The sequence below is a fragment of the Hyla sarda genome, chromosome 6, assembly GCF_029499605.1.
Source record: "Hyla sarda isolate aHylSar1 chromosome 6, aHylSar1.hap1, whole genome shotgun sequence".
NCBI lineage: Eukaryota > Metazoa > Chordata > Amphibia > Anura > Hylidae > Hyla > Hyla sarda.
This window is the reverse complement of record NC_079194.1, coordinates 27,437,730-27,462,335: the sequence shown is the minus strand read 5'-3', so window position 1 is coordinate 27,462,335 and position 24,606 is coordinate 27,437,730. Positions and strand designations below refer to the sequence as shown.

Below are 24,606 nucleotides of genomic sequence, written 5' to 3'. Positions count from 1 at the left end.
TCTTATATGAAGGATAACTTAATGCCTATCCCTATCTTATATGAAGGATAGCCTTATGCCTATCCCTATCTTATAGGAAGGATAATCTTATACCTATCCCTATCTTATATGAAGGATAGCCTTATGTCTATCTCTATCTTATATGAAGGATAGCCTTATGCCTATCCCTATCTTATATGAAGGATAGCCTTATGCCTATCCCTATCTATATGAAGGATAGCCTTATGCCTATCTCTGTCTTATATGAAGGATAGCCTTATGCCTATCTCTGTCTTATATGGAGGATAGCCTTATGTTTATCCCATGCATTCCTTAACTCCACTGTATTTGCAGCAACCACTTCTGCAGGAAGGCTATTCCATGCATCCACTACTCTCTCAGTAAAGTAATACTTCCTGATATTACTGCAGAAACCTTTCTCCTCTAATATAAAATAACGTCCTCTATATAACACTATGTCCTCTATGTGCTAACGATTGCAGCCGCCCTCCATAACTGTGCATATTCCTCATCTGCAGCATTCTGGATTATTTGTTCTTCGACGGTCGGTAACAGGCTACATTAAAGGGGCACTCCCGTGGGTAACTTTTTGGTTTTTTAAATGAAATGGTGCCAGAAAGTTAAACAGATTTGTAAATGACTTCTATTAAAAAAAATCTTAATCCTTCCAGTACTTTTTAGGGGCTGTATACTACAGAGGACATGCTTTACTTTTTGCATTTCTCTTCTGTCACGAACCACAGTGCTCTCTGCTGACCTCTGCTGTCCATTTTAGGAACTGTCCAGAGCAGGAAAAAAATCCCCATAGCAAACATATGCTGCTCGGGACAGTTCCTAAAATGGAGAGCAGAGGTCAGCAGAGAGCACTGTGGTCGTGACAGAAGAGAGATTCAAAAGGAAAAGCATTTTCTCTGTAGTATACAGCCCCTAAAAAGTACTGGAAGGATTAAGATTTTTTTTTTTATAGAAGTCATTTACAAATCTGAAACAAAAAGGGTTGTGCACCTCACAGTTAACTAGCCGAGGTAAGGAGGTTGTGCACCTACACCAGGTGCTGGAAATTTAAAACAATATTTTCAAACAGTAACCAACCCCTCAAGACTAGTACCAGTTACCTGATACATGGATGAATAATAATAATAATATTAATAATAATAATAATAATATACAAATAAATAGCTGGATCGTGCTTCAAATATAGGATGCAATTTTATTAAAAATATATATAAAATGTCAATTGATATGACTTACAAAAATATAATATAAAATATAAAAAAATATAAAAAATATAAAAAAAATATAAAAAAAATTAAAATATATAAAAAAATATAAAAAAATAAATAAATATATATATCTATATATATATATATATTTTTTTTTTATATTTTATATTATATTTTTGTAAAAATATTGGTGTTTATATATTATAATTATATGTCTAAGTAAATCTATTTCTTCTCCTCGGCACAAGGGCCCTGTGCAACGAGGCTAAGTCATATCAATTGACATTTTATATATATTTTTAATAAAATTGTATCCTATATTTGAAGCACGATCCAGCTATTTATTTGTATTATTATTCATCCATGTATCAGGTAACTGGTACTAGTCTTGAGGGGTAGGTTACTCCTTTACAAATCTGTTTAACTTTCTGGCACCAGTTGAGTTAAAAGAAAAATTAAAAATAAGTTTTCCAGGGGAGTACCCCTTTAATTCATCATGTTTGTATTACTTGGCTTGTAACTTACACGCACAGCTCATCGGATTACCTAAAGCCGTGTTTCCCAACCAGGGTGCCTCCAGCTGTTGCAAAACTACAACTCCCAGCATGCCCGGACAGCCGAAGGCTGTCCGGGCATGCTGGGAGTTGTAGTTTTGCAACAGCTGGAGGCACCCTGGTTGGGAAACACCGACCTAAAGGGCTACATCGGGATGTCCCTTGGTGATTTTTTAGTACGAGACCTGAGGGTGATTGGAGTGAGGATAGCGGATCTGTTCTGAGGTTTAGCCGTACACAACGCCCCCCTTTGACCTCTAAGTAGATGTGCGCTGGTTGTTCCGTAATGCGGTGAAGGTTTTGTGTCGTAGCCCGGGGGTTCATGATAAATATTCTAGCTCCTGGTTAGGTAGCGGTCTCGGCTCTATCACCAATACTCTGCTCCTCATTAGCGCTAAGTGATTAACCTATTGATTACCAATAGTGCCTTATTAAGCCGAAATTACAGCTCCCGGAATGGGGCGACTCAATGAGGCTTCTCTTTTCGTATTAAAAATTTATACATGTTATATATATAGGACACATGGAGAGAAGCCGCGCAGTCTGTAAGAACCGCCGAAATGATGAGTAACTATTTTATTTAAGTGCTGTGGAAACATTGGGATGGGATAATGGACAAACAATGCGCCCAACCTGGCGAAATGGGAATTGGATTGTTTGACCGGCGGTGAGGCCCAACAGATCATTAACACTTAAGCCTTTAGGTGGGGGGCTATACTGTGCCACTTTGACCCAGTGATGTGTGTCACGGCCAATGCATCACAGTAATGAAAGGGAACCAGGTTGCATTGTGACCCAAAACCCCCCACCCCCACCCCCCCCTGGTTGCCACAACCAGAAATCAATCATGGAAGGATTTGTGTTCTACAAAAGTAGAAAAATAGCAACACTTGCCCACCTCACTCCCCCACTCCTGATTCTCCTGTGCGCGGACAGGGCCCGATCCTGACCCAAGAACCACTTGTAAAAAAAAGAAAGGGGGAGATATTCAAAAATTACTGTCATTTCTGTTCCAACGATATTAAAGAGGTACTTCACTGCCCCAGCATCCGGAACATTTTGTTCCGAACGCTGGGTGTGGGCTGCTGGGATTCGTGACGTCATGACCACGCACTCAGTGTTAGCAACAAAACTGCCCTGAGGCAGTGGGGTATCCCTTTAACCTGTTGGGGATGAAGGGCGTACCTGTATGCCCTTCGCCCACTCCTTTTCTATAACGTGGGGCCACGCCTCTAACAATGCCCGGGACCCGTGGATAATAGCGCGCGGCACTATTAACACTTTAGACGCGGTGTTCAAAGTTGATCAAAAGTGAAACTAAAGTGCTGACGGTTAGCTCAGGGGGCTGTTCGGGGACGAAGGGCGTACCTGTACGCCCTTCACCCGCTCCCTTTCTATAACGCGGGGCCATGCCATGGCCCCGCATCATAGCCGGTCGGTTGTTCAGGGCCGCCGCAGTAACATTTACTGCGGCGTTCTTAACAGCTGTAGGACACGAGGAGGGTCCCCTTACCTGCCTCCTGGTGTCCAATCGCCGAATGACTGCTCAGTGCCTGAGATCCAGGCATGAGCGTTCAAGCAGCAGAATCATTGATCAATGTTATCCTAGGGATAACAATGATCATTGTAAGAGATCAGTGTGTGCAGTGCCATAGCCCTCTATGGGAGCTATAACATTGCAAAAAAAAGTGAATAAAGATCATTTAACCCCTTCCCTAATAAAAGTTTGAATAACCCTCTTTTCTCATTAAAAAAACTGTGGTATCGCCGCGTGCAGAAATGTTAGAATTATAAAAAAATATATCATTAATTAAACCACACAAACAATGGCGTATGCGCAAAAAAATTCAAAAGTCCAAAATAGCGTATTTTTGGTCACTTTTTATATCATGAAAAAATGAATAAAATAAAAATGAGCCCTCATACCGCCCCATATGTGGAAAAATAAAAAAAAGTTATAGGGGTCAGAAGATGACAATTTTATTGTGTCGTTATGATTTTTTTCAGAAGTACGACAAAATCAAACCTATATAAGTAGGGGATCATTTTAATCGTATGGATCCAAAAAATAAAGATAAGGTGTAATTTTTACCAAAAAGTGTACTGCGTAGAAACGGAAGCCCCCAAAATGTACAAAATGACATTTTTTTCTTCACTTTTGTTGCACAATGATTTTTTTTCCATTTCGATTTTTGGGTAAAAGGACTGATGTCATTACAAAGTAGAATTGGTGGCGCAAAAAATAAGCTGTCATATGGATTTTTAGGTGCACAATTGAAAGGGTTATGATTTTTAAAAGGTAAAGAGGAAAAACCGAAAGTGCAAAAAACGGAAAAACCCTCCGTCCCCAAGGGGTTAATTACACTTTTTGTTTTTCTCCTCCCATTTTTAAAGGTCTCTTGTGATGCTTTGAAATTATGAAAAGATGTGAGAGTTCATTTTTGTGCCACTTGTTTTGTTTTTTTGCGACAAAATTGCCAAATTGTATGTTGAGAATGATGAAAGCATAGGTCATCATTGTGTCCTCCCTGCAGTGTTGCTCTTTGACGGTGACCTTTACTAAGCAGATTTACAACGGTGTCACCCTCATTTTTTTTTGATGACCCACATAACTGCATTATGAGGGATATTCGGTGACTTCTCTTTCCGTCATTCCACACCGGTCCGTATCAGTGACCTTGTCCCAGAGACGTCCTGAGTGATGATTATGTCTTTTTTTTTTTTTTTACTGGGAAAACTGATTCATTTGAAATCCATCTGACTAATTGACAGTGTCATGAAGATAGACGACAGTATCTAAAGACGTACCAAACTGAACACACAGCCGGAGCCACTGTGATAAATAGGGTGCATCTAATCTAGTTCGAAATTTAAAGGGTTACTCCGGTGAAAAAACTTTTTTTTTTAAATCAACTGGTGCCAGAAAGTTAAACAGATTTGTAAATGACTTCTATTAAAAAATCTTAATCCTTCCAGTACTTATTAGCTGCTGAATACTACAGTGGAAATTATTTTCCGTTTGAAACACAGAGCTCTCTGCTGACATAATGAGCACAGTGCTCTCTGCTGACATCTCTGTCCATTTTAGGAACTGTCCAGGGTAAAAGGAAATCCCCATAGCAAACATATGCTGTTCTGGAAAGTTCATAAAATGGACAGAGATGTCAGCAGAGAGCACTGTGCTCGTTATGTCAGCAGACAGTTTTTCACCGGAGTACCCCTTTAAAGGGGTACTCTGAAGAAATTAATTGTTTTTAATTCAACTGGTGTCAGAAAGTTACACGGATTTGCAATTTATATTTATTTATAAATATCAAGATTTCTTGTACTTAAAGGGGTACTCCAGCCCTAAGACATCTTATCCCCTATCCGAATGAAAGATTGCGGGGGTACCCAGCTGCGGATAGGGGATAAGATGTCTTAGAGCCGGAGTACCCCTTTAAGCTGCTGTAGGCCCTGGAGGAAGTCAAGTAGTCATTCCGGCCAGTTACTGTGTTCTCAGCTGCCACCTCTGTTCATGTCAGGAACTGTCCAGAGCAGTGGTCTGAAGCACAGCCCTCGTGTACCCTCAACAGGTAATACTTTGAGGATATCCCATACAGTAAACACTTGTGGTGATGCCTGATGCGCTGTCCATAACTATATCACCTGTGAAAGGCTAAGGAAACCCTGAAAACATGACCTGTTGGGGGGGGGGGGGGGGGGACTTGGGAACCGCATTTGGGAAAGACTGGGCTCTGGACAGTTCCTGACATGGACAAAGGTGGTTGACTGAAAAGACTACATGACATCAGCTGATAAGCACTGAAAGTAATTTACATATCTTTATAACTTTCTGTCATCAGTTGATTTGAAAACATATTTTTCCTCTAGAGTGCCCCTTTAAGTCAATATTAGAAAATAATTTGATTAAACTTCACATCCATCTTTCCTTTATGTCAAATCAAAATATAACAGAGTTTAGGGATGTCCTAATATCAACAATGTCCAAAGCCCGAAAGTAAAACAGCGGAGCCCATGTAAGTCTATGGGACTTCTGGTACATCTTCTGCTTGGGTTACTTTTGGGCTGCTGAGATTGCCCAGGGTTTTTAAACATCCTGCCACTGAACTGAAGTCATGGTAAAGTATGATTTAACTATCTGGCAGGCAGGTGCAGAGATTAGTTATTGCGGGGGCAGGGAGAGTGGATGGGCCTTGCAGGGAGAGAAGGTTTATTGTGGGTTGGTTGAAGAGTGAGGGGGGAGAGAAGACATCAGTGCAGCGGCAGGAAGAGAAAACTTATTGTGGGTTGGTTGAAGAGTGAGGGGGGGAGAGAAGACATCAGTGCAGCGGCAGGGAGAGGGATGACAGCGCTGCTGCAGAGAGAAGTGATGGAGGACAAGCAGCCTATCACTGCTGGGGTTTCAGGAGACTGGGAAAGCAGGGTGGCACACAGTATGTGTGCCACCCAGCTTTTCCAGTCTCCCCAAGAGCTCCAATATGGCTACTTTACCAGAAAGATATTTTCTTCAGAAGGCTGGGAGAGCTGGGTGGCAGGCAGTACACAGTGCAGGGCTCACAGCACTCCCCCAATATTGTGTTGTTTATATATCATTGTTGCTTTTCCTCTCCCACAAGGTTTAAAATAGGCAGAGCGGGCACCGGCGGGTACTCAGCGAGTCTAATATAAATCTTTACTTAATAACACGAATCCCCAAGGCTATCATTCCGAAAGCAAAAGATATGTATGAAAACTACCAGTAGTCATGCTGAACTTTTATCCGTTTCTAACCTCAGCCGCGGGAGATTCTTAAAGTTTCTTCCAACCTACTTAATGAACAATTGACTTTTTCCGTCTTCTCGTCTTCAAGAGAGAAGTTCTGCCCCATCGGAGACGCAGAAACACTCCGCAATTATATTATTATAGAGCCCCATGGAGGGCGAGAAGGAGAAATTGCACGAGTCTAATTTCGATGACCTGACATCTCCCAAGCATCCTGCACTCTCCATTATTAACCGCGCCGAGGCGCCGAGTGGGTGCTGCTGCCGCCGCCGACCTCCTTCGCCACTTGACGATAATTCTACTTATAATGACAAATGCTGCAGAAATCCAGAGAATCACCGGGTGAAGCGGAGAGGATTCCTGCCGTCCTCACTCTCTCTTCTTCTTCTTATTTGCATTATTCATTGGTCCCGGAACCTCATCTGCATGCACCCCCAGCCGCGGAGACGAGCCGAGTATTCTGCATTGCTAAATATTTATGGTTAGGAGGACAGAAGTTAAAATAGGCCAACCCCGATCCTTATCGCCTTTACCTTGAAATGGATTCTTAAGCGCGCGGGATGGATAAAATGTGATAAGAATACATAAATGCTACATTATAATAGTCTCTTTTAGGATATAACAGAACAGGTATATTGACGTGAATGCGAGAGACGACTGAAATAGTATCATTCTTGGTTAAATTATACCATTTTAAATTCCGATAATAGGTTTATTATTCTTATTTCTGATTAAATAGAGGGAATTCTATTAATAAGTCAGCAGACATCTTACCCAAGAAAATTCTGTTAAAAAGGATATAATCCCTTATTAATTGCCAACGTGTTTCTCCCCCCCCCCCTAGTGTTATACGGGGTTCATCAGGGGATTTCGACAGTAAGGGATAAAAGTACAGAACAAATATTCTTGAGGTAATTCTATTAATAAGTCAACATTGCATTAGCATTATAATTTGGATTTTCTTTGTAGTCATTCAACCTCTTGATATTGCAAAGGGGGAATATACAGTATATCGATGATCTGTAACCTTATGGAACCCAGCAGTACTAGGTGGTCACAGTGCCCCCCTGAACCCTAAACTATAGTGTTTTAGTACTTGGCTATGTCTACAGCATGAAGCCCCCACAGTGTTTCCTAACCAGAGTGCCTCCAGCTGTTGCAAAACTACAACTCTCAGCATGCCCGGACAGCCGAAGGCTGTCCGGGCATGCTGGGAGTTGTAGTTTTGCAATGGCTGGAGACACAGTGTTTGGAAAACACTGCCATAGGGGGTCTCCTTCACTGTTTTTTTTTTCCTCTACTGTGTACTGGGGAATGACTCTTTGTGAGTTGATGCTGGGAGTTGTAGTTTTGCAACAGCTGAAGGCACACTGGTCGGGAAACACTGGTCTAAGGTGTATAGGGGCCTCCTGATATTCTCACAACAGATGGTGAACTCCACAAAATCAGATACATTATTGGCAATAGACTGGAATGTGTAATCCACCTATTGGTTAAAGCAAGTATTTATATTAAACATTTTATACATTTTTATTTTTAATTTTTTTGTGTTTTTTTAATTCTACTTTTCCATATTACTATCTATAAGGCTGCATTCACACCACGTTTTTGCAATACAGTTCCCGTATACGTTTTCAATGTGAAAACCGTAGAACCGTATTGAAAACCGTACGCATTGACTCTCCATTGAAAACCGTATGCCAAAAGATGCATCAGGTTGTGTCCGTTTTGCATCCTGTACGTTTTGTCAGTTTTTTCCCCGTACACAAAACCACGTTTTTTGGTCCGGGTGAAAAACTGTATTGAACCATATACGTTTTTTTTTTAACATGGGAGTCAATGGGAACCGTACAGAACTGTATGTGCGTACGGTTCCATCCGGTTTGCACCATACGGTTTTTGACTTTGCACAGTTAGTTTTCTTGGAATTTCAATCAAACAAGTGAAACTTTATTCAAAATGGAGTGAAAAGTTAAAAACTTATACTTTTTTTCTTACAAAACGGATGGAACCGGACATCGTTTTTCAAACCATATACGGCTTGAAATGTGTACACACGTTTTGATACAGTTTAGTCCGGTTTTGAGGAATCCGTTTTTCTTCAAAAACCTGATACGGGAACTGTATTGCAAATACGTGGTGTGAATGCGCCCTAATATCAAATAATCCTGGAAATATTGCAGTTTTCAGTCTGGCCACTAAGCCTAACAATAATCTGCTGACACTTTCAGTTCTGTAAAGCAGTGTTTCCCAACCAGTGTGCCCCTAGCTGTTGAAACTACAACTCCCAGCATGGCTTGCTGGGAGATATAGTTTCGCAAAAGTTCAAGACACGCTGGTTATGAAACACCATTATAGAGTACATCTTCCAGCAGTGTTTTCCTTATAATCACTAGCAGGATTACTGTAAAAGGCAACACCTATATGTAAATAAGACCGCATCTGGCCTTTTACAATAGGCCAGAGCTCAGCTTCCCCCCGCATCCCTCTGCACAGGTCACAAAGCATGCCTAGAAAATTCTCCCATAGAAGTCAATAGGATCAGCTCCCAAAGTATATGCTGTAAAGCATATACTGTATCTAAATGCTATTAAAAACAGCTCAGGCAAGATGGCTGCCCCCATAATAATGTACTAAAAATAAAAAATAAATAATAATACAATCAGATAACTGAGGAATTTAGGAACAGAATAGGAAATATCTCAGTATCTGACTTTAAATAGTGAAAAAATTATAATATTAAAGATGATAATAATAAAAATAATAATAATTATTATAAATATAAATACAATTAAATAGATGATACATTCACTTTAAATTAGAAGAAAAAAAACAGCTTCACATTTGATGATCAGATTCAGCTCAGTAACATGTAACCTCCATCCATTATATGTCATTTCTCTATCAATACTTGAGAAAGCGTCTCAGTTATAAGAAGTGATTCCAGGGAACGTATCAATAAGAACGTAGAGCGAAGCCTTTAATATCCTCATTACAATGTTTATGGTGTTGGGGAGAAAAATATTCAGCTGAAACATTACAAGCGATCAGCAGGTTTCATGTAGACAAGTGGTATAATTGCCTATGGAAAAGCCCATTTGTTCCCTATAATTTGGTGGAACCAAAACACAAGTACTTTCAAGAGGAGAACGTAGCAATTAAATGAATTGAGAGCTTGATTTCTAAATAAATATGTCGCCCGGGAATTCATTAGGGAGCAATTAGTAACACTTACAGAAAACGCTGAAGAGAAAGGAAACTCGCTCGACGCAAAAGAACCGGAGACGACTGACCCGGGAACTGACAAGAAGCAATACAGACGCTGCCAGATATGTGCGAGTACGGCACGAGACAGATATGACATACGGCTGGTTCGCAACTCTTGTGTTCAAATTGGCGCCGCAGTCACATGACATTAATTGCTGTCCACATAAGATTGTAGAGATAGCTTTGGGCACCATCTGGAACAAAAACACAACACAACCTCAGCAACCATTATAGCTATGGATATAGCTATGGATAAGTGTTTATATCCTTTTGCACCACTTGCGCGAGACTACGTCTCAAGTCTATGGGACTCTCGCTAAATCCATATCTTGAATACATATCCTGCCTCTTTGCTTTTACCCATCATAAGATGTGTCTTGTGTGACACCTTGGCAATGAGACGTTTTTGTAGCCATCAGTTGGGACTGAACCGGCTGATATTACTTTGCACTGACAAGGGGCTGGATTGCTTTTTAATTACTGATAGATTTCAGCTGTTGTCTTGGCTTGCCATGCCTCTCATTCTTCATGTAGTCATTACTTTTTCCCTGTGTCATTTTACATTTTTACACATAACTTTGTAAAAGAAACTGTTTTTTTTTTTTTGCGTGCATTTTGGGCTGTCACCAACATATAGGAAAATTTTGTGTCGATCACACCAAATAGTTTATTACCTGCTATTGCTCTTTTCTTGACATTTTGCATTGGATTTTCCTTTATTAGTCTTCTACTGTTTCCTGATAGACATTGTGCTTGCCTAATCTGGCGATTCCTTCGCCCTTTTCCTTACCCTTCCTAGGGTTCCATGTGTGGGAGTTCTATGTTGTGGTTGTCTGTTCGTCTGTTTTTTTGTTGTAGTGTTTATCTGTTTTGTTTTACTTAGGCTGCATTCACACCAAGTTTTTTACATACGGGTGCTGGATCCGGCAGGGGGAGGGGCAAACCGGGCGCTCCCGTACCCCAGCCGGATCAGCCCGTGACTCCATTTACTTTAATGAGCCGACCGGAGTCAAACGGTGACTCCGGTCGGACCAGTTTTGACCCGTATGCGGTTTTGGACCGGACCTAAAACCTTAGTATACTACGGTTTTAGGTCCGGTCATAAAACCGCATACGGGTCAAAACTGAGCAGACCAGAGTCACCGTTTGACTCCGGTCGGCTCATTAAAGTAAATGGAGTCACGGGCTGATCCGGCTGGGGTACGGGAGCACCCGGTTTGCCCCTCCCCCCGCTGGATCCGGCACCCGTATGTAAAAAACGTGGTGTAAATGCAGCCTTACCCGGTTTTATATCTGTGTGCTGTTTTCTATTATCAGTGCACTGTTGTATGTTTGCCACTTAGCCTGCCTTACATAGTCTGTGTGATGATTACTTCTTACTGATGCTCCGTTTTTGTCTAGTTTATCTTGTGCCCCTTATGACGAGGTATTGTCATTCCATCTCAGAAACAAAATCTACATATTTTAAGAGACTGTAGAACACAACTCCACCCCAGCCGGCTCCACACACCTGTGCAGCGGACCCGCCGGCACCACCCCGGCCTTAAAGTGGCAAAGTCCACACATAAAGAATGTCCGGCACCAGGTAGTAGGATAAAATCCTCTTGCTTTATTAACAATATTATCAGGACAATACAGGTACAAAAAATAGTAATAATTCCCTGACGTGAAACGCGTCAAAGAATTACTACTATTTTTTGTACCTGTATTGTCCTGATAATATCGTTAATAAAGCAAGAGGATTTTATCCTACTACCTGGTGACGGACATCCCTTATGTGTGAACCTACATATTGGTTCCAACATCTTATGGACCTTGATGTACCGAGCCTGCACTACTCATGGGACTTTCTCACAAACAGATTTTACGTGACATCACTCTGACTTATTCAGACATTTGTTGGATGGTAGATCCAGTTGCCATTTTCAATTGTTACGCAATCTTTATTATATTCTTGTACAGCCTATTTTTTTTAAAAACAATAAAAATTGTTACTTATCTATATTTAGTGAGAAAAATGGTAACAGGTCCAATACTTATTTCACCTGCTGTAGATCCATATGTCCGTTTATGTGCAAACTCAAACCTTTTTTGTTCATTGTTAAATTCCTCTTGCCTGTGACTTTTTTTTTAAATCAACTGGTGCCAGAAAGTTAAACAGATTTGTAAATTACTTCTATTAAAAAATCTTTACCCTTCCAGTACTTCTTAGCAGCTGTATGCTACAGAGGAAATTATTTTCTTTTTGAATTTCTTTTTTGTCTTGTCCACAGTGCTCTCTGCTGACACCTCTGTCCGTATCAGAAACTGTTCAGAGCAGGAGAAAATCCCCATAGCAAACTTATGCTACACTGGACAGTTCCTGACATGGACAGATGTGTCAGTAGAGAGCACTGTGGACAAGAAAAAAAAAAGAAATTCAAAAAGAAACGAATTTCCTCTCGAGGATACAGCTGCTTAAAAGTACTGGAAGGGTAAAGATTTATTTAATAGAAGTAATTTACAAATCTGTTTAACTTTCTGGCACCAGTTGATTTTAGAAAAATAAATTCCACCGGAGTACCCCTTTAACCCCTTCATGACCCAGCCCATTTTCACCTTCATGACCTGGGCATTTTTTGAAAATCTGACCACTGTCACTTTAAACATTAATAACTCTGGAATGCTTTTACTTATCATTCTGATTCCGAGATTGTTTTTTCGTGACATATTCTACTTTATGTTATCGGTAAAATTTCACTGATATTTGTATCCTTTCTTGGTAAAAAATCTAAAAATTTCATGAAAATTTTGAAAATTTAGCATTTTTCTAACTTTGAAAGTGTCTGCTTGAAAGGAAAATGGATATTCCAAATAAATTACATATTGATTCACATATACAATATGTCTACTTTGTGTTTGCATAAAAAAATTGACAAGTTCTTACTTTTGGAAGACACCAGAGGGCTTCAAAGTTCCGCAGCAATTTTCCAATTTTTCTCAAGATTTTCAAAATCGTAAATTTTTCAGGGCCCAGTTCAGGTTGGAAATGGATTTTAAGGATCTTCATATTAGAAATACCCCATAAATGACCCCATTATAAAAACTGCACCCCCCAAAGTATTCAAAATGACATTCAGTAAGTGTTTTAACCCTTTAGGTGTTTCACAGGAATAGCAGCAATGTGAAGGAGAAAATTCTAAATCTTCATTTTTTGCACTCGCATTTTCTTGTAGACCCAATTTTTGAATTTTTACAAGGGGTAAAAGGAGAGAAATCACCCTAAAATTGGTAACCCAATTTCTCTTGAGTAAGGAAATACTTCATATGCGTATGTAAAGTGTTCGGCGGGCGCAGTAGAGGGCTCAGAAGGGAAGGAGCGACAATGGGATTTTGGAGAGTGAGTTTTTCTGAAAGGGTTTTTGGGGGGCATGTCCCATTTAGGAAGCCCCTATGGTGCCAGAACAGTGGACCCCCCCCCACATGTGACCACATTTTGGAAACTATACCCCTCATGGAATTTAATAAGGGGTGCAGTGAGCATTTACACCCCACTGGCGTTTGACAGATATTTGAAACAGTGGACTGTGCAAATCAAAAATTTTATTTTTCATTTTCACAGACCACTGTTCCAAAAATCTGTCATACACCAGTGGGGTGTAAATGCTCACTGCACCCCTTATTACATTCCGTGAGGGGTGTAGTTTCCAAAATGGGGTCACATGTGGATATTTATTGTTTTGCGTTTGTCAGAACTGCTGTAACAATCAGCCACCCCTGTGCAAATTGCCTCAAATGTACATGGTGCACTCTCCCTTCTGGGCCTTGTTGTGCGCCACCAGAGCACTTTGCGCCCACATATGGGGTATCTCCGTACTCAGGAGAAATTGCGTTACAAAGTTAGAGGGTCTTTTTTCCCTTTTACCTCTTGTGAAAATGAAAAGTATAGGGCAACACCAGCATGTCAGTGTAAAAAACTTATTTTTTTACACTAACATGCTGGTGTAGACCCCAACTTCACCTTTTCATAAGGGGTTAAAGAAGAAAAAGCCCCCCAAAATTTGTAAGGCAATTTCTCCCTAGTACGGCGATACCCCATATGTGTCCCAAAACTGTTGCCCTGAAATACGACAGGGCTCCAAAGTGAGAGAGCGCCATGCGCATTTGAGGCCTGAATTAGGGATTTGCATAGGGGTGGACATAGGGGTATTCTATGCCAGTGATTCCCAAACAGGGTGCCTCCAGCTGTTGCAAAACTCCCAGCATGCCTGGACAGTCAATGGCTGTCCGGCAATACTGGGAGTTATTATTTTGCAACAGCTGGAGGCTCCGTTTTGGAAACAGTAGCGTACCACACGTTTTTCATTTTTTGGGGAGGGGGGGCTGTGTAGGGGTATGTGTATATGTAGTGTTTTTTACTTTTTATTTTAGGTTAGTGTCAGTGTAGTGTAGTGTTTTTAGGGTACAGTTACATGGGCAGAGGTTCACAGCAAGTTTGCCGCTGGAAGTTTGAGCTGCAGCGCAAAATTTGCGCCATCTCAAACTTGCAGCACTCACTGTAAACCTCCGCCCATGTGAGTGTACCCTGTACATTCACATTGGGGGGAGGGGGCAAACATCCAGCTGTTGCAAACTCCGAGCATGCCCTTTGGCTGTCCGTGCATGCTGGGAGTTGTAGTTTTGCAACAGCTGGAGGAACACTGGTTTGAAAAACACTAAGTTAAGTAATAAACTTTCAAGTCTTTTGCAACCAAACTTAGTGTTTCCAAACCAGTGTGCCTCCAGCTGTTGCAAAACTACAACTCCCAGCATGCATGGTCTGTCAGTGCATGCTGGGAGTTATAGTTTTGCAACAATTGCAACAGCTGGAGGCACTGAGGTAGGAAACGGACAATGTTTCCCAACTAGTGTGCCTCCAGTTGTTGCAAAACTACAACTCCCAGCATGCCCAGACTGCCAAGGCATGCTGGAAGTTGTAGTTCGGCAATATCTGAAGGATCAGATGTTGCCGAACTACAACTTCCAGCATGCTTGGGCAGTCTGGGCATGCTGGGAGTTGTAGTTTTGCAACATCTGGAGGTCCACAGTTTGGAGACCACTGTATAATGGTCTCCAATCTGTGCTCTTCCAGATGTTAGAGAACTACAACTCCCAGCATGCCTGGACAGACTGAGCATGCTGAGATTTGTAGTTTTGCAACATCTGGAAGAGCACAGATTGGAGACCATTATACAGTGGTCTCCAAACTGTGGACCTCCAGATGTTGCAAAACTACAACTCCCAGCATGCCCAGAAAGCCAAAGGCTGTCTGGGCATGCTGGGAGTTGCAGTTTTGAAACTCTCAGAGGCAGCAGTGAGATCGCTTTACGGCGATCTCACTGCTGCCAATGAAGATGCCGCACTGCTGCCGGAAACTCACCTCCGGGACGCAGCGCAGCCGGGACCGCACGGAGGACGCCGGGACCGCACGGAGGACGCCGGGACCGCTCGGGACACCGCTCCGACGGGTAAGTGACGCCGGGGGACGGGTCAGGGACACTTAGCAGTGCGGTGTGTGTCCCGATCCCCGTGATCGGGACTCACACACCGCGCTGCTAAGTATTTTCATAGCGAAACGCTGCTATCAGCTAGTCAGATTTGACCAGCTGATAGCAGCGATCGCTGGGGGGGGGGGGTGGGGGATGAAACCCCCCGTGGTCGCACGGTAAGATGGCTGGCTATCAGTGATAGCCACCATCTTTCCGGGCGCTGCGGGATGCCGCGAGTAGCGGCAGTAATGTCCATGACGTACCTGTATGTCATGGGTCGGGAACACCTTGCCACCCATGACGTACAGGTATGTCATAGGTCGGGAAGGGGTTAAGGGTTTTTTGCTCTTTTCGAAGCCACTTGATTGACAAGATCCAAGCAGGTCTGATGTCTTGTGTCTACACCTACTGAAGCCAGAGTATATGCCAATCAATAGCAATGCTATCAACGCCAAAGATCAAATGCAGTGATTCCCGGTCTCTCAGTTCCTAATGACATTTGCTTCTTTGATGAATTGATAATGTTGTTCTACAGAAGGTATCTCCGGGTGATCGCGGCTGCTCTACTATTTAGATAGGTGGCTATAATAATCACTTTTCCAGCTCGGTCTTTTTCTCTATCTACTTTAAAAAAAGAAAAAAAAAATAGAAACTCAAAGCCAATTTGGTATTGCAGATCCTTTGATGTTAAAGGGAAAATAATCTTCAAAAAATTCTTGAAAACTCGTATAAATATTTCTGTAGCCTGGTATGCAGTAGTTAAAGAAGGACCACCACTAGTTCAGCAGTTTTTATACTTTGTTTTTCAGAAGTCCCCAGTTCTTAACCCCTTAAGGACCAGGCCATTTTATACTTTAAGGACCGGAGCGTTTTTTGCAATTCTGACCACTGTCCCTTTAAACATTAATAACTCTGGAATGCTTTTAGTTATCATTCTGATTCCGAGATTGTTTTTTCGTGACATATTCTACTTTAACTTAGTGGTAAAATTTTATGGTAACTTGCATCCTTTCTTGGTGAAAAATACCAAAATTTGATGAAAAAAATGAAAATTTTGCATTTTTCTAACTTTGAAGCTCTCTGCTTGTAAGGAAAATGGATATTCAAAATATATTGGGTTCACATATACAATATGTCTACTTTATGTTTGCATCATAAAATTTATGAGTTTTTACTTTTGGAAGACACCAGAGGGCTTCAAAGTTCAACAGCAATTTTGAAATTTTTCACAAAATTTTCAAACTCACTATTTTTCAGTGACCAGTTCAGTTTTGAAGTGGATTTGAAGGGTCTTCATATTAGAAATACCCCATAAAAGACCCCATTATAAAAACTACACCCCCTAAAGTATTCAAAAAAACATTCAGTAAGTGTATTAACCCTTTAGGTGTTTCACAGGAATAGCAGCAAAGTGAAGGAGAAAATTCAAAATCTTCATTTTTTACACTCGCATGTTCTTGTAGACCCAATTTTTGAATTTTTGCAAGGGGTAAAAAGGAGAAATTTTTTACTTGTATTTGAAACCCAATTTCTCTCGAGTAAGCACATACCTCATATGTCTATGTTAATTGTTCGGCGGGCGCAGTAGAGGGCTCAGAAGGGAAGGAGCGACAAATGGTTTTTGGGGGGCATGCCGCATTTAGGAAGCCCCTATGGTGCCAGAACAGCAAAAAAAAAAAACATGGCATACCATTTTGGAAACTAGACCCCTCGGGGAACGTAACAAGGGGTAATGTGAACCTTAATACCCTACAGATGTTTCACGACTTTTGCATATGTAAAAAAATATATATTTTTTTTACCTAAAATGCTTGAATTCCCAAAATTTTTACAATTTTAAAAAGGGTAATAGCAGAAAATACCCCCCAAAATTTGAAGCCCAATTTCTCCCGATTCAGAAAACACCCCATATGGGGGTGAAAAGTGCTCTGCTGGCGCACTACAGGTCTCAGAAGAGAAGGAGTCACATTTGGCTTTTTAGAAGCAAATTTTGCTCTGGGGGCATGCCGCATTTAGGAAGCCCCTATGGTGCCAGGACAGCAAAAAAAAACCACATGGCATACCATTTTGGAAACTAGACCCCTCGGGGAACGTAACAAGGGGTAATGTGAACCTTAATATCCTACAGGTGTTTCACGACTTTTGCATATGTAAAAAAATATATATTTTTTTTACCTAAAATGCTTGTTTTCCCAAAAATTTTACATTTTTTAAAAGGGTAATAGCAGAAAATACCCCCCAAAATTTGAAGCCCAATTTCTCCCAAGTACGGCGATACCCCATATGTGGCCCTAAACTGTTGCCTTGAAATACGACAGGGCTCCAAAGTGAGAGCGCCATGCGCATTTGAGGCCTAAATTAGGGACTTGCATAGGGGTGGACATAGGGGTATTCTACGCCAGTGATTCCCAAACAGGGTGCCTCCAGCTGTTGTAAAACTCCCAGCATGCCTGGACAGTCAACGGCTATCTGGCAATACTGGGAGTAGTTGTTTTGCAACAGCTGGAGGCTCCGTTTTGGAAACAGTGGCGTACCAGACGTTTTTCATTTTTATTGGGGAGGGGGGTTGTATAGGGGTATGTGTATATGTAGTGTTATTTACTTTTTATTTTATTTTGTGTTAGTGTAGTGTAGTGTTTTTAGGGTACAGTCGCACGGGCGGGGGTTCACAGTAGTTTCTCGCTGGCAGTTTGAGCTACGGCAGAAAATTTGACGCAGCTCAAACTTGCAGCTGGATACTTACTGTAATCCTCCGCCCATGTGAGTGTACCCTGTACGTTCACATTGGGGGGGGGGGGGAAATCCAGCTGTTGCAAAACAACTCCCAGCATGTACGGTCTATCAGTGCATGCTGGGAGTTGTAGTTTTGCAACCGCTGGAGGCTCCGTTTTGGAAACAGTGGCGTACCAGACGTTTTTCATTTTTATTGGGGAGGGGAGGGGGGCTGTGTAGGGGTATGTGTATATGTAGTGTTTTTTACTTTTTATTTTATTGTGTGTTAGTGTAGTGTAGTGTTTTTAGGGTACAGTCACACGGGCGGGGGGTTCACAGTAGTTTCTCGCTGGCAGTTTGAGCTGCGGCAGAAATTTTGCCGCACCTCAAACTTGCAGCCGGATACTTACTGTAATCCTCCGCCCATGTGAGTGTACCCTGTACGTTCACATTGGGGGGGGGGGACATCCAGCTGTTGCAAAACTACAACTCCCAGCATGTACGGTCTATCAGTGCATGCTGGGAGTTGTAATTTTGCAACAGCTGGAGGCACACTGGTTGTGAAACACTGAGTTTGGTAACAAACTCAGTGTTTTGCAACCAGTGTGCCTTCAGCTGTTGCAAAAGCTACAACCCCCAGCATGTACGGACAGCGGAAGGGCATGCTGGGTGTTGTAGTTATGCAACAGCTGGAGGCATACTACTTTGGCTGGGGATGCTGGGGATTGTAGTTATGCAACAGCTGGAGACACACTGGTTTGCTACTTAACTCAGTGTGCCTTCAGCTGTTGCAAAACTACAACTCTCAGCAGTCACCGACAGCCAACGGGCATGCTGGGAGTTGTAGTTATGCAACCACCAGATGCACCACTACAACTCCCAGCATGCACTTTAGCTGATTGTGCAAGCTGGGAGTTGTAGTTACACAACAGCTGAAGGTACACTTTTCCATAGAAAGAATGTGCCTCCAGCTGTTGCAAAACTACAAGTCCCAGCATGCCCATAAGGGCATGCTGGGAGTTGTGGTGGTCTGCCTCCTGCTGTTGCTTAACTACAGCTCCCAGCATGCCCTTTTTGCATGCTGGGAGCTGTTGCTAAGCAACAGCAGGAGGCTGTCACTCACCTCCAACGATCCTCGCTGCACCAGGTCAGTCCCTCGTCGTCTCCGCCGCCGCCGCTGCTCCTGGGGCCCCGATCCCAACAGGGGCGCCGGGGATCGGGGTCCCCAGCACCCGGGGTGCACGTCCCGCACCCGCTCAAGTCCTCCGGAAGAGGGGCGGAGCGGGTTGCGGGAGTGACACCCGCAGCAGGCGCCCTGATTGGTCGGCCGGTAATCCGGCCGACGAATCAGGGCGATCGTGAGGTGGCACCAGTGCCCCCTCACCCCTGCAGGCTCTGGCTGTTCGGGGCCGTCTCTGACTGCCCCGATCAGCCAATAATTCCGGGTCACCGGGTCACTGGATACCCGATTGACCCGGAATCCGCCGCAGATCGCTGGACTGAATTGTCCAGCGATCTGCGGCCATCGCCGACATGGGGGGTCATCATGACCCCCCTGGGCGATATGCCCCGATGCCTGCTGAACGATTTCAGCAGGCATCGGGCACCGGCTCCGCTCCAGATGGTTGCGGGGGGCCGGTAAAACACATGACGTTCTCATACGTCATGTGTCCTTAAGGACTCGGAAATGGAGACGTATGAGAACGTCATGTGTCCTTAAGGGGTTAAAGGGGTACTCCGGTGGAAAACAATTTTTTTTTTTTTTTTTTTCAAATCAACTGTTGGCAAAAAGTTAAACAGATTTGTAAATTGCTTCTATTAAAAAAAAATCTTAATCCTTCCAGTGCTTATCAGCTGCTGTATGTTACAGAGGAAGTTTAGTTGTTCTTTTCTGTCTGACCACAGTGCTCTCTGCTGAAAGCTCTGTCCATTTCAGGAACTGTCTGGAGCAGGATAGGTCGCTATGGGGATTTGCTTCTACTCTGGACAGTTCCTGACATGGACAGAGGTGTCAGCAGAGAGCACTGTGGTCAGACTGGAAAGAACTACACAACTTCCTCTGGAGCATACAGCAGCTGATAAGTACTAGAAGGATTAAGATTTTTTAGTAAAAGTAATTTATAAATCTGTTTAATTTTCTGCAACCAGTGGATATGAAAAAAAAAATGTTTTCCACCCCGTTAAGGCCCTCCAACAGTGCAGGATTAAAATTCTTCCCTGTTCTATTCCATTGGAGTAACTGGAAGAAAAATATATTGGTGGGCGATGAGGCCTGGGTTGGGTTCTACTGTTGTATAGGACATTGTGTAAGTTCTGTGCCAATGGTTTGTCGGAGTAATTTAAAGGCTACAAACACCTTTGTATTGATTTATTTATTGCAACATTTTGATTGCTTGTCTTTTGGATCATTATTCATCTGCATTTTGCATATATTACAATACACAGCATGCTGCTCGATGCCTTTCACAGTCAAATCAGTCAGATAGGCTCGCTGATGGCTCAGTTATTTGGCTGATCTGTTTTGAAGCTGAATTCTGACAGATCCAAGTAAATCAATGGCTGTGACTCTCATCATTGAGAAGCTTGCTGTGTATTATGTGTGCTAGCTGCAGAAAATAGTCCAATGCAAAGTAGTAGACGAAGAAGGACCACCACTAGTTCAGCAGAGCCCCCTAACCCAGATTTTCATGGCCCACAAACAGTACAGGATTTGAATTGTTCCCTGTTCTATTCCAATAAAGCAACTAAAAATAGAAACAGAATGTTGGTGTGCCTTAAGGACTGAGCTGAGGGCTACTGCTGTATAGGACATTGTGTACATTATGTGCTAATGGTTTATCAGACTAATTTAAAGGCTACAAACGCCTTTGTATTGATTCTTATTATCACATTTTTGATCATTATGTATCTGCAGTTTGCCTGTACTACAATACATAGCATGCTGCGCAATGCCTTTTACATCCAAATCAGTCAAATGGGCTTGCTGATTGCTCAGTTTTTCAGACGATCACATCTGAAAGCTCATTGAAGCCAAATGCTGACTGATCTGATGAAATAAATGACTGTGACTCTCATCGTCATTGAGAAGCTTGCTGTGTATTGTATGTGCAGCGGCAGAAGGTCCAGTGCAAAGCAAAAAAACATAAAAAAAACTTACATAGAGCAGAGTTTCTCAACTAGTGTGCCTCCAAACTACAATTCCCAGCATCGCCCGGACAGATTTTGGAGAATTTTTCATTTTTCAAGTATTGACACATTTGGGGGATATTTATCAAAGTTGTCTATGTCCCGCATCAATATAGACCAAACTACAGAGGGTTAGGCCGGTCTATTGTGCGCCTAATATATCAAAAGGCGCACGGCTCTTCATAAATTCTCCACCCTGACTTCAGGATCTATGTTTTAGGGTACGTTCTCACGGGCGGATTTTCGCAGCGTATTTAGCTGCGGATCCGCTGGTGAAAGCCCCGCTGTATGCTGGCTTTATATGTGCCTGCTGGTAATGGCAATACGCCGCTACGAGCAGACACAGTGCAGCGAGCTAGGCAGAGAGCTTTCGCGATGTGCGAGTACACTGCGACTCGCACATCGCAGTGTGTCTGCTGGTAGCGGCGCATTGCCGCTACCAGCAGGCACATGTAAAGCCAGCATACAGCGGGGCTTTCACCAGCGGATTTGCAGCTTAAAATACGCTGTAAATCCGCGCGTGTGAACGTACCCTTAGACTGTATTTAAACCTGCTCCAGCATGGTCTGACATTTCGGCGCACTTTCAGCCGATGCGACTTGTCGCTGAAAAGTCGCTTTTGATAAGTTAAGCACCAATGCATTTTTCTGTCTAAAATAGACTAGAATGCATCATGTTCTAAAGATCCTCTAAAGCAAAACTCACAGAAAAGTTGCACATATTTAGACTGCGACTTTCTGTGCGACAAATTTAGACAGAAAAAAACGGTCTAAATCCTTTGATAAAGATCCCCCATTGTTTTTGAGTCCCTTTGCTATCCGTGCCCACCCCCGCATACCACCAATAGGAAATTATACTGACACATGCCAGTTCTAAAATGAAGTGTGAACACAGTCTTGTCTCTTTCCATTTTTCTGAACTAAGATTCCAGAAGAACCAGAAGAAACTTTTATCTTTAGAAATGTTAAACCTCGTTCCCTTTTTTTCAGAAATCCATTTGGGATCTCGGTATGTAAAACAGGAGGGAGAACAGAGCGCTTAAGGCTTAGAGCTTAAAAAGCTTGTGTTTTGTGCTGGCTGGGCAATCGATGCTGGACAAGCTGGCTGATCCTGCAGACGACTGATCTGTGTTAGATTAGGACTCAGCATTGCCAGGAAGACATTCTCATGTCTGTTACTATCTTGTTTGCCATGCCGTGAATTAAACAGGAAGACGATGACACAAAAAAAAAATGCGCTGTGGGGCTTTATCTCAAAGAGAATGTTACATGTTGGAACTATTATATCACCGTTCATTTTATTCAGAGTACCTCTTTATAAACCAAAGTTTACATTTCACAGAAAAGTGACGAGGCTTCTAGGAAACAAAAAGAGCATATTTAAAAAATAAAATCAGTAACGTTTCCGAGTAACTGTCGGCATCAATGAAAAGACACCTGCTAAAGTTAGCGCCAAATTTCTGTATCATAATATTATGACATCCACTTGCTGAAAATCTTTTTGTATATAGATCTGTGAAAACCACAAGTGAGGGATACGTGTTTACTGACTGACAGTCTACGTGTAGATGAAGTGTCGTTATCGTGCACATTCCGAAACAGCACTGAAGCAACGCCGAGTAACATTAACTCTTTCCTTCTTGTACCCTTTCAGGTATAAGTCACAAAAACTCTTCAGAGTAGCTTAAATATTGAAACTTTTTAGTATGATTCCAGATGATACCAAATTATTCATTTACATAGACAGCCAAGTCCAGACACTTCGTAGGAACCTTTCCAGTCAGCAGCTCAATGGTCTTGTTGGTGGGTTCTAGGGTCTTCTGGTCATTCATTTCCTCATGTATCAGGGAGTGAGGTGAAGGCCCTGGGTTTGGGCTCAGGTTTCTTCCCCATCCTTCACATAAAAGGGTCTGATAGTGTCCACTAGAGTTCTTCTACAGCACTGTGCTATCCTCTCCAGTTATCTGAAAGAGAATGTATGGTCCTGGTTAGGTTAAAGGGGTATTCCAGGATTTTTGGTTCTTTAAATTTAAGACAGGGGCAACAAGCTTAGTCTAGTTACTAATATACTTCACTTACCTGTGTTTGGCGGCTTTCTTTTCCCAGGAACTTTATTTTTGTTAGCCTACAAAATGAGTGTTGGCTCAGACCTTTCCCAACTTACTGTTTGGCTTGAGACAATACATCACAAGTCAGATGCTAAAATAGGGACTGAATACTTTTTCTGTTGTGTGTGAAGCCAGCCCCCTGATGACATTACCTGCACATATGTTGGTGCATTCATCATCACACAGATCAACAGTGTCCTGACCGACTGAGTGGATAGGGAGAGTGAGCCCTAAGCTGTCCCTAGTGACACTCTCCCTGCCTACTTGCCCATACACCCTAAGCAATGAATCGACAACTTGGAGCTGGTCCCTGTCTGTGCTGTGTAATCTCATAAAAACAAATAATATACATAGTCGGTCACAGGCCAGAAACAGAACGTGAATACAAAAACCAGTACAGATAAACCAGACAGGATACGCATACCAACAGGGAAGAATATAGTGTATTAACAAACATTTCACAAACCAGAATCCAGATAAACAGCAGACATGGATAAATGAACAAGACTAGGCATGGTACGAGTATACAGCAGAAACCAGGAATTGCAGGGGATGAGCAGAAGAACTGAAAGCTAGAACACTAAACTGATCAGGTAACATAGGACACTGTTCACACTGGGACACAGAACTAACAAATTGGACACCCCACTCCACAAAAGGAGTAGAAATTATAATAAAGCCAAATAGACTTCTGGCCAGCGAGCACACCCCACTGTGTGATCAGAATGCTGACCCAATAGGAAACAGATATATAATATATGAAACTCTTGACCAGAACCAGATGAGTCTTAATAGACTCCAGGATACCAAACAGGAATTATTACATACAGAGCACAGGAAAAACTAGACAAACACAGTGTGAACACAGACTAAGAAGAACGGACATACTAATCCTAAAACTGACAAATGTAACAGACTAAAATCTACAATAAACAAGACTATTTAACCATGGCTAAAACTTAGATAAAATCACAAGTTAAATACAAGTTAAATTCTCAAGCAGACATAGTCAGAGTATTGCACAAAATAACCAGCACCAGAATGCAGGAGAACTCTGGTTAAAATAGGCACATCCGAGATCTCTGAGCCTTAACTATTCCCAATCCAGGGAGAATAGCAAACTGCTCAGAACAAACTAGTGTGTGTATACACACCTAAACAGAGAAGTACAAAAACAAATAAACGGACATTACACATAGCTTGTTTGTCAGGTTGTGCTGTGCTTCAATGGGTGGGGCAACCAATGTGTGAGAGGGAAAAAAGTCACCTCCCACCTTGAATCAAAG

General features: G+C 42.3%; 1 protein-coding gene and 1 long non-coding RNA gene across 7 annotated transcripts in view; one reads left to right on the top strand and one right to left on the bottom strand.

Moving 5' to 3' along the window:
• The window catches only part of NTNG1 (netrin G1), a 330,399-nt gene that overhangs the window by 73,998 nt on the left and 231,795 nt on the right, over positions 1–24,606 (top strand). The gene's annotated exons all lie outside the window — the stretch shown is intronic.
• The window catches only part of LOC130275436 (uncharacterized), a 59,328-nt gene continuing 57,606 nt past the window's right edge, over positions 22,885–24,606 (bottom strand). The window contains exon 3 of the long non-coding RNA XR_008844778.1: positions 22,885–23,176. This is a non-coding gene — a long non-coding RNA (uncharacterized LOC130275436). The remainder of the gene's footprint in view (positions 23,177–24,606) is intronic.